This window comes from Sipha flava, unplaced genomic scaffold (genome assembly GCF_003268045.1).
Source record: "Sipha flava isolate LNK unplaced genomic scaffold, YSA_version1 111_pilon_pilon, whole genome shotgun sequence".
Taxonomy (NCBI): Eukaryota; Metazoa; Arthropoda; class Insecta; order Hemiptera; family Aphididae; genus Sipha; species Sipha flava.
In genome coordinates, this window is record NW_020271729.1 from 844,999 (window position 1) to 855,052 (window position 10,054).

A 10,054-nucleotide genomic window follows, 5' to 3' on the forward strand; every position below is an offset into this window, starting at 1 on the left:
CAGATGATGACTTAACTATTTTTTATTTAATTTTTAGATGGAAGTAAAATTGTAAAACGAACATCCTGATTCCTATTATAATTCCGTGAATGCAATCGATTACGGCCCCCTCTCTATTCTGATTGGTCGTTTTGTTTAATCAACACTATGACAAAATTTAACGGACAAATCAAAGATATTCTGAAAACCAACTTCAAAGACGTTACACTACTTCTCTCCAAATTTCCGCCAATTTATTTCATTTTAATCAATTAATTATACAGAGTATAAGTATTACTTAATACTTGTATTAGAACTTACTAACCCACCGGAAAACTCCTGGTATCCCACCTGCCCAGTCCGGCCCTGGTAGATTATTAGTTCCATATGAGCTGGTCTTATATATACGCATATAATAAAAATACATAAGATAAATCATAATATGATTCTTATTTTGATGTATACAATAACTAAACGTAAAAAATGGCGCAAAATTAATTTAGTAATAAAAAAAGAAATCAAAGTGATTTAATCTGTTGTCGAAATTTTCTGGCAAACAATTTTTCTTCCGTCGAAACAGGGGCGGATATATATGTAGAAGTGCTATTGACGTGCTTTGAATGGCCCGGGAAAAATGTAATCTAGCTAGTGCACATTTAAATATTCAATATCACATCAAACTAGGGATGGACATGAAATCCGAATATCTGAATTATCTGAATATCCGGATATCCAAATCCGGATTTGAATCAAATTCTTATCCGGATTTCCCGAATTATCCGAATTATCCGGATTTATGGATTTGCTTTTTATGTGACTTCAGACTTACAAATATTTTTAATGTATGGTAAAATAAATTATTTTATTATAATGAAAATTATATTATAGAATTAAAATGTAAGTATATAAAAATGAGTCATTGAACAGCAAAATCGAGTTGAATAATCCGGATATTCCGGATAATCCGTGAAATCCGGATATGCCCACCACTACATCAAACAAAGTATCACCAAACACATCCCCCTCACCTCTTTTCTGAACAACAAATAAATGTAATATTATATAATATGAAAATTAAACTAAGGCTCTAATATTTTTTATACAAATGACAAATATAAAACCAATAGTTACATTCACGCAGAATACCAGAAATTAGTAGATAAGGAATACTATTATTTTATGAAATATAAGGTAACTGATAAACTCACTTTTATTATAACTGATTGTACTTGTCAAACTAATAGTACCTAACCAATTTTCGAACAATTACACATTATATTTATGGATCCATAATATTTGTTTATCGATAAACAAAAGTAGACAAGTAAAATTTATAAAATTTTATAAAAATTTTAATGAATAATATGAAAAATAATCAGTTATACATAGTATATAATGTAGATTAAAGCTGTAATAATAAAATGAAGAGATTTTGGTAATTTATAATGTCTCGAAAAGTTTATTTTTTGACTCAAAATTATCAGTAATTATGTTGTATTTGAGTTCATATATTATAAATTTTTTTTTTGGTTATAATCATAAACCATTTCAAATGTGAAAATGTAAATGTACTATGTAATCTGTTTTTTATGTATTTAAGTTTGGAAAACGATCGTTCGCACGAAACTTATGATATAGGCAAAGTGAATGTGTACTTATAAGATAATAATAATAAACAATAAGCTAGACATAATAAATAATAGCTCAACAATGTAATATAATAGCAATGAATACTATTTGAACACTCATTGGAAGAATTTTTGTTTCGTGGACATTTTTGTATTTCAAAATTGAATTCGTTCATATTGTCGTTCTTATTTAGACAATTCAAACTTATATTTTGTTTATGAAGCCATGAACTTTTATTTAAGTGAAGCATGTGTTTTATCAGGCTTTATAGAGTTCAATTTTTCACCAATTTTTTCCAATACATTTTCTGGAAGACCTTCATTTTTTATGTTATCAACGTTTTTTGATAATAATTTAAACAAGAAATATCTGCACAAATTTCTTGAGATGATTTGCATACCTAATTTTGATTTCATTATTTAATACGTCCATAATAGTTTTAAATGTCCTTATTCAACACTCATCAATCGCTGAAATTAGTTTGAAAGAGTCCGTTTGCTTCATAATTAAATAATTTTTTAGGATTCGAAGACTTATATTCGGAAATTCACTTTCAAAAATGATATCGTTTTTATAAATTTCATTGTTTAAATAATTTATAAATGTATTTATTTTTTCTTGAATTTCAGAAAATTCTTACTGTGATTCTATTTCAGATTTTTTAATCATAATATGCTTGTAATATGTCACAATTTTTACTCTGGAAATACTTAAGATATTTAGTTAAAGGTTCTGTAGTACTAAATATTTTGAGGAACTCCATTGTTGTTAAAACTGTCTCATATTTTATAAAATTCTCTTGAAACCCAAAGCTCTAGATTCCTAATAATTTTGTACCTTTAATCAGTGGCGTAACTGGGGGCCCGCAGACCCCACGTTGCGGGGGGCCCATGGTAATTTGGGACTATTGATTAAAATAAATTTAATTTCCGCGAAAAAATAATTGACTAATTGTTTTTTCAAATTAAATTAGTGTTAATCTATGTTTATAATAATCTGTTATTATTATTATTAAATATGTACGTAACTGTACGGTAATCATGGTAATCTATAGTTCGTATAATCTTATCATGTGGAAATACCTACAATAAATACACAGACTTCTATACTAGTATAGAAGTATGTGAATAAATAATAAGAATATTAATGATAAGGCGTTTTATTACTCTATGTAACTAACCTGCCTTGGGGAATCTTAAGGACACTAAAATGTCCTTATGAGATTCAAAATTATATTATAATAAATAATTTTTTCAAAATAAAAAATATAATGTAAATTTTTCTGTCTAGTATATTCTTCTATACTCGAACTTCCATGTTAAACCACTGAATAAAATAATTTAAACGAATTAAACAAAATATGATCATTTTTCGTGCACAGTGCTCGCATAATATACTGATCGATACACACCTGTCTACCATCCATATGACACAACGTCTAAAATTAAATAAGATTTTATTATTATTAATTTTGAATTACCCTCTGTCAGAATTATTTTTTTTATACCATCGAAAACTGGCCAGTGAGCAATCTATAATAGTATATATAAACAATGGTACTATTAAATAAATATTGTTATTTTTTATCATATCATAACAAAATTGTAATTATAATAAGTGATTTACCTAAATCAGATTAATGTTTTTAAACTAATATACCAAACTAAACAATATTTAGGGGCCCATTTTTTATTTTTGCGGGGGGGGGGGGGCAACATTTTTTTGTTATGCCACTGCCTTTAATTATTTTCATTACTTGGATTGTAAGTATCAAATGTTTTGAACATTTTTTTGAGTGTTACTTCCTTTGTCCACAATTTCGTTTCTCTAATCAAATTGAGCTTTATCTTAGTTACTCATTCATTATATCGATTCATACGTACATGTGATCTTCGAATAAAACTAGTGATGCTATCTTACTATTTAACTTATAAATTATAAGCAGGGATTCGGATTTTATAGCATTTGCTATTTATTATAGGATATAGATAAAGATAGCAGAGTGCTATTTTTGAAGTTTTAGTGATATTTTGTGCTAATATACATGCTTTTGTATTTTTCATAAATCTCGTTTATATTGAATGAAAAATAGCATTCATTTATGTGAATCCAAAAATTCCCACATTTTCTTTTCATATTGATAATTGATAAATAATATGGTATTTACTATTTAACATGTTACTAGAATCTAGTTTTAAGTAGCCTGGCGATATCAAATATATTTATACATTTATTTCCTCTTGTCTGTTTTATTTATTTTTATTTTATTATTGTTCTACAATATATTGTCGTCTACCATACGTATGTCATGCTTTCTATGTCAGTTCTCCGTATTGTTTGATTTCGTTTCATATTCGTTTATTATTCGATTGTGTATTATTCGTTTTTCTGTTTCGATATTTCACGTAAAATGCCAAAAGTTAAAACATCGAACTATTCGAGACTTAGATATTTTGTGTCTGAGTTTGGTGGCGAAGATGTTTTTACAATTGACGCAAGTATTCTATTTTGCAAATTGTGTGAATGTAAAGTTAATAGTGACAAAAAGTTTAACGTTACTCAACACTTATAAACGAAGAAACAATTACACACAAACGATGATGATTCAAAACAGGTTAGGTACACAAAACAAGACGTACATATAAGTTTTTTGAAATTGTTAACAGAAGATGGTAATTTTAGTTTTTTTATTAATGTATTACTTCATAAAATAATATAATGGATTTAATAAAATTTTGACTTACATTTTTTTTTTTTTTTTTGTCATATTATAGCGGATATTTTAGTATTTTCGGTGCTATTAAATCCTAACCCTGGTTATAAGTATTGTCTTTGCACATAGGTGAACCAAGAGTTTTACATTTGAGTGTGCCCTGTCATTTTTTTAAGTTATTTTATTTAAATATAAAGGCGAGGTTATAAACAAGTTCAAATTATTATTGATCATAAAGTTAACGATAATAATATAATTTTACCTAGTGTCTGTGAGTTGCTTGATTCACATCTCGTTGAATGAAGTCAGAAATATCAAAATTATTATTTTGTTAATCGTCATTATCAGCGTTGTGTCTTTTTCCAAGAAAATCTAATTTTTAACTAAAAATAGTTAACTACCATCACTATTAAACCACTATTAGAACGAGATTTTAATGTCGATGACAGTAATATTGAATATAATTTAACAATAATAATAAGCAAGTACGTGTAGACCGTGTAATATTTAAATTCTAAAAATAAAGGCTTTGTTAATTATGTAAAATAACGATTGATAAAAAATACTTGTAATTATTATTTCAGACTTATTCTGAACACTTGCAGTATGACTTACAAAAAACTAAAATTTAATTAATGTGTATATATATTCTTAATTGTTATAATTCAATTTTTGTATTCACATTATTTACATTAGGGTGCCAAGGTACACCCGGCACATCCCGTATATCCACCTATGTCCTTGCATATTGCTGGCCCATCAGTTGTTCAGTTATTAATGCCTTCTAATTGCAAGGTTTGAACAACTAAATTAACAAACGATTGGCCAGTTGAAATAGTAATTAAATTCAAAATGTAAGAATGCAATGTACTCGTATATTTTAAATTAATAATAATAATAATAATAATATTTTTCATTATAATGAGTGTATCGGCCCACCGAGAAAGTCTCAGTATCCTGGTGGGGTTATCGGCTCCTGAATCGTATTATTATTGATTTTTAACGGTGCATCCGAATTGCATGCCAAAAAAATAAACATAAATTGGAATGTCCAAATGACATTTCGTGTACCCCAAAATTTATTTATCATGCACTTATATATACAACTAAAACTATATTTATTACTTTAATTATTTTTTAAAAACGGATGAATAGAAACTGATTAGTTTATAGTTAAAAATATTTTTATATCCTAGTAAACATTTTAACAAATTGGAAAAGGTGACATTGTGAATATTAACATTAAATAAAACGATTGTAGTAAAGGGTAATCAAGTGAATGTATTTTACATTTTTACTTGGCATTTTAAAATGTAAAATGTTTACTAAGATATAAAAAATATTTCAACCTAGAAACTAATCAGTTGTAACAACCATATCATATAGATTTTAAGTCAAAATAAAGTTTAAGTTGTGCACATTAGACTTAAACATAGACAATAAACTTAGGGGCATACGACATGTAATTCGAACATTTTTTTTTACATGCAATTCGGATGCAGCCATTTATAAAAAATATGACAGAAGTGAAAAAATAAACATTGTTTTTAACAATTAAAACGAATTTAGTATTAAAAACTACGCCACACATACGCTGGAAACTGTGTTGTAAACAATGTGAAAAGCAGGCTAACGTAGGAGCAGTACTGCATGCCCTATCCAGTTACTCAATTTAGGCTTGTCAGTTCAAACCAGTAGATTATAAAAACCTGTGCTTGCGCTACGCTGTGTGCGGCGCGCCGTCTGCGTCGCAATTTGCGCCCGATCTAAAAGTGGTATTTGGATTATATAAGTATGAAAATGTACAATCTAACCCTCCTTCAAAAAGTAACCTACATATATTATAAACTAAATTACCCAAACTTAAATTATAGCAATCAAAAAATGCTCATTAAAAATTAATATTATACACCTGTAATTATAAAAAAAGCTTTTAATTTCAAACAATTTTAAATACGCGTTATATTATATTTTCAGGAATAATATGTATTGAATGAAGTATGTATCTTTTTAATTTTTTAAATATGTTTTTTGTAAAAAAATTTTGAAATAAAATATGTTCTTTAATATTTTAATTAAAAGTTTTACATTTTAATATAAGAAATTTCTAAGTTACATGTTACATTAGGCACCTAATTAATTACTATAATAATTACTACTATTTATCTTATATGAGATGATTTATGTTTATATTAATTATGTGTATTTTACTTTATGCGTTGACCTTCGTTGGGAATGGAATTTTGAATACATTAATACTTTTATTTTTTATTAGATATACAAATAATAAAATAAACATATTTCATACCAAAATACTAAGAATAAGATAATGATTGACAATTACGTAAAATTACAAACATTTTTAAAAGTTGGAATCGTTAAAAAAAAATGCTAAGGAAAAGAAAAAAATAGTTGCAAAATATATAATTTATTAATTATTTATTTGATTGACCTTCTAGCAGAATAGTTTTTTTTTATACAAAAACAATGGCCGACGATTCATCAATATATTTAAATATTATTACAATCAGTATGATGAATATACAAATAAAATGACTATTCATGCAAAGAACAACTAATACAAGGTTCAAAATATGATTCACATTGACCAAAATCCTCCTCTGCAGTGGCATAATTGTGGAGAACATCAAGAGAGAACTTGGTCTTTGGCATCTTATTGAAGATAAGAACTAGAAGATACATATAATTTCACACATAGATGATAATAAGTAGTTAGTAGTTAGATAACCAATAAATAATATCTCCAGATTTTAAAAATTCATAACTAATTTAATTTAAAATCATTTTAATATAAATTGAAATTACAAAACCAGTAACGTATTTACAGGACTCCTCTCTAACCTTCTTTCCTTGAACTGAAATAAAAATTTACAATATACCAAAAATAAAGTAATAATATTTATACACTTTTGTAGGACTTCATTGTTTTCAGAAAAAAATGAGAATACGCCACTGGACAAAGCATATACATTGACTATTTTTTAATGACAAAACTAAGACTAACATCCTGTTCTTAACACTTTTTTTATCACTCAGGCAGTTTCAGTAACAGGGTATTACCTAAAATTGTTACATACAGTTGTTATTGACCTCTACTTAGATTTCATCGTTATTAAGAAATCAAACTGCTTTTTGAATAAATCATTTGTAAGATAAAAAAAAAAATGAAAGGTAAGAGTTGCTTGGAGCTAAATTTAGACTGAATGATGAAAATAACTGTACAATGTTTCAACCAAAATAATTGCTGCGGTCGACACATAAACAATGAAGGCATATTAAAAAAAAAAATAATGAAAATAATAGGGGCTGGAACCGAACCCAAAAGAATCGGTTTTGGAACCCAAGAACCCTTAAAATATTGAGAACCGGGATCGAACCGGAACCGAATTTTTACATACTGAAAGAACCATAATCAAACCGGAACCCTCATTATAAAATGAAAAATGTCGAATTTAACAAACATTATTAATTATATTTTTATTGTTAAAATTTCAAAGCACAAATAAATTTCTGAGATATAATTTTTTAAAAATTTTATTATTAATATTATGTGCTGACATACGGATGACTAAAAACTTAACCGGTTAATACTCCAATTTTACCAATACGAGGGCTATTTCAGTGGTGAATAAGGCAACATGTCCTATTATGTATAGTTAAAACTTAATTTACCTAATTTATACATATTACTGTTCTTCAATATGTACAAACTGTTTTTGGCCAAATAAATTATTATTATTATTTATCAGTGTATTTTTTAACTAAGCGATACAAATGTCGCCCAGTGATTATATTCTGTCGATAGTATTTTGAAAGATTGGGCGAAATTATGCGAAGCGAACGTGAAATATCATCATATACATATATCGCACTATCATCATACTGTGGTATTATACGTTGAGTGCTTTGAGTTTTAACATTTTTTTGTTGCTCAGTGAAAATCTCTTAAAAAATTTACTGTTATTTATTATTATAGATATAAATTTGAATCACAACATAAGTTCAAAAATGAAATTTTATTTTGTATATTTTTTCATATTATTAAATACTATTTTTATTATATAATTTATATAAATAAATATATATATATATATAATATAAAATAGTTGAATAGTGACATTTGGAGAAATTTATTTTCATATATTTTATGTTATATTGCCTAGTTTAATGCCATAATACCGCTAACATGATAAATAATATGTAATTTTTAAGTATCTCAAAAAATGTTACGGAATAAATTTAAAAAAATTTTATTTAGAACTTTATAACACCGGAACTCGAACCCGAACCTTTTAATAAAATAATTGAGAACCGGAACCGGAACCGTAAAAACTAAAAAAAGGTAAAATAATAATTAAAATAATCCCTTGAAAATAATAACGACTAATATTGAAAAACGGCATGGCGTAGAACATTAAGCAAATTTAAGGTAAAGGCAAAATAAAAAAAAAGACAGCAAATTGAGTCAATAATTCGCATAAGAATAAAATAATGATAATAATTATTATGACAGTCGTTCGTAAATATAAATTTTATCATAATCAACATAAAAGCACGTTGTCAACTATAAGCAAGAGTGTTGGTGTCGTAATATTTAGTAACAGAAGAAGAAACCAGTTTTAGTCTTAAGAATAGTCGCGATCATATTCAAATTTTTGGCTGTAAGCTACATTAATGTCACGTTCTGCGAGACAAAGGTTGATTAACCTTTTAATTATGATTACGATTAATAACATCAAAATTAATTGCGGCACTAGATCTTTTTATAGGAGGAGGACGAACTTCATACATATATTCACATTTATGTATTTTCCTAGTGTGATATAAATAATAAATAACAAAAATTAGGGAGTGTCTGCCCTATTAGCCCCCCTTGAGAACGGATCTGATCAAAACTATATTTATTTTGGTAGCATAAATAACATGACCATCAAAAATATTTTTTCGTAGTTAATTTTTTAAATTTATTACTTATTTATCAAAAATAAATGTTACCGATAATTCAATAATTTTTGGTCATTAGTTTATTGTTATAAAATAATATAATTTAATATTTTAATCGTTTAACTATTAAGGTTATTATTTACAGTACTTAAAAAATATCTTCATTTATAAGCGGTATTAGAGGAGGGGAAGGCACGAGGAAACAGTTGCCATCCCAGAAAAAATATTTAGAGGGCAAACTTATAATTTTTCCCCTCTCTTAATTTAAATATTTAAACAATTTTTAATTTTTATAAAATATTTATGTTAAAATTATGTTTGTACAATTAATTATAAATTAAAGTATAATTACAATTATATAATAATTTATTCCCTATGTTAAGTCAGATCAATACTATCAATATTACTATTAATTAATATAAACTAATGTACATTGATTAAATAAACTATATAGTATTAATGCTTTAATCAATACTTTTAAAACATAACATATTACATTGATATTAATTTATGTATTTATCGCCTTATCGGTTATCATACACACATACACATAGTAAGTAAAAATGTGTAATATATAATTAAGTTGAATGTGAGAAGATTTTAAAATCGGTCAGTAAATTGTGATTAATCCCCCCCCCTCTGAAAATAAGATCCAAGTGCCGCCTATGTCTTCAACTCAAAAAAATAGTTATGATTATACAAAAACATAATAGAAATTTAACTTGTTTTGTCTTTAGTTTTTAATAGTACTTTCTAGTAATCAGACTG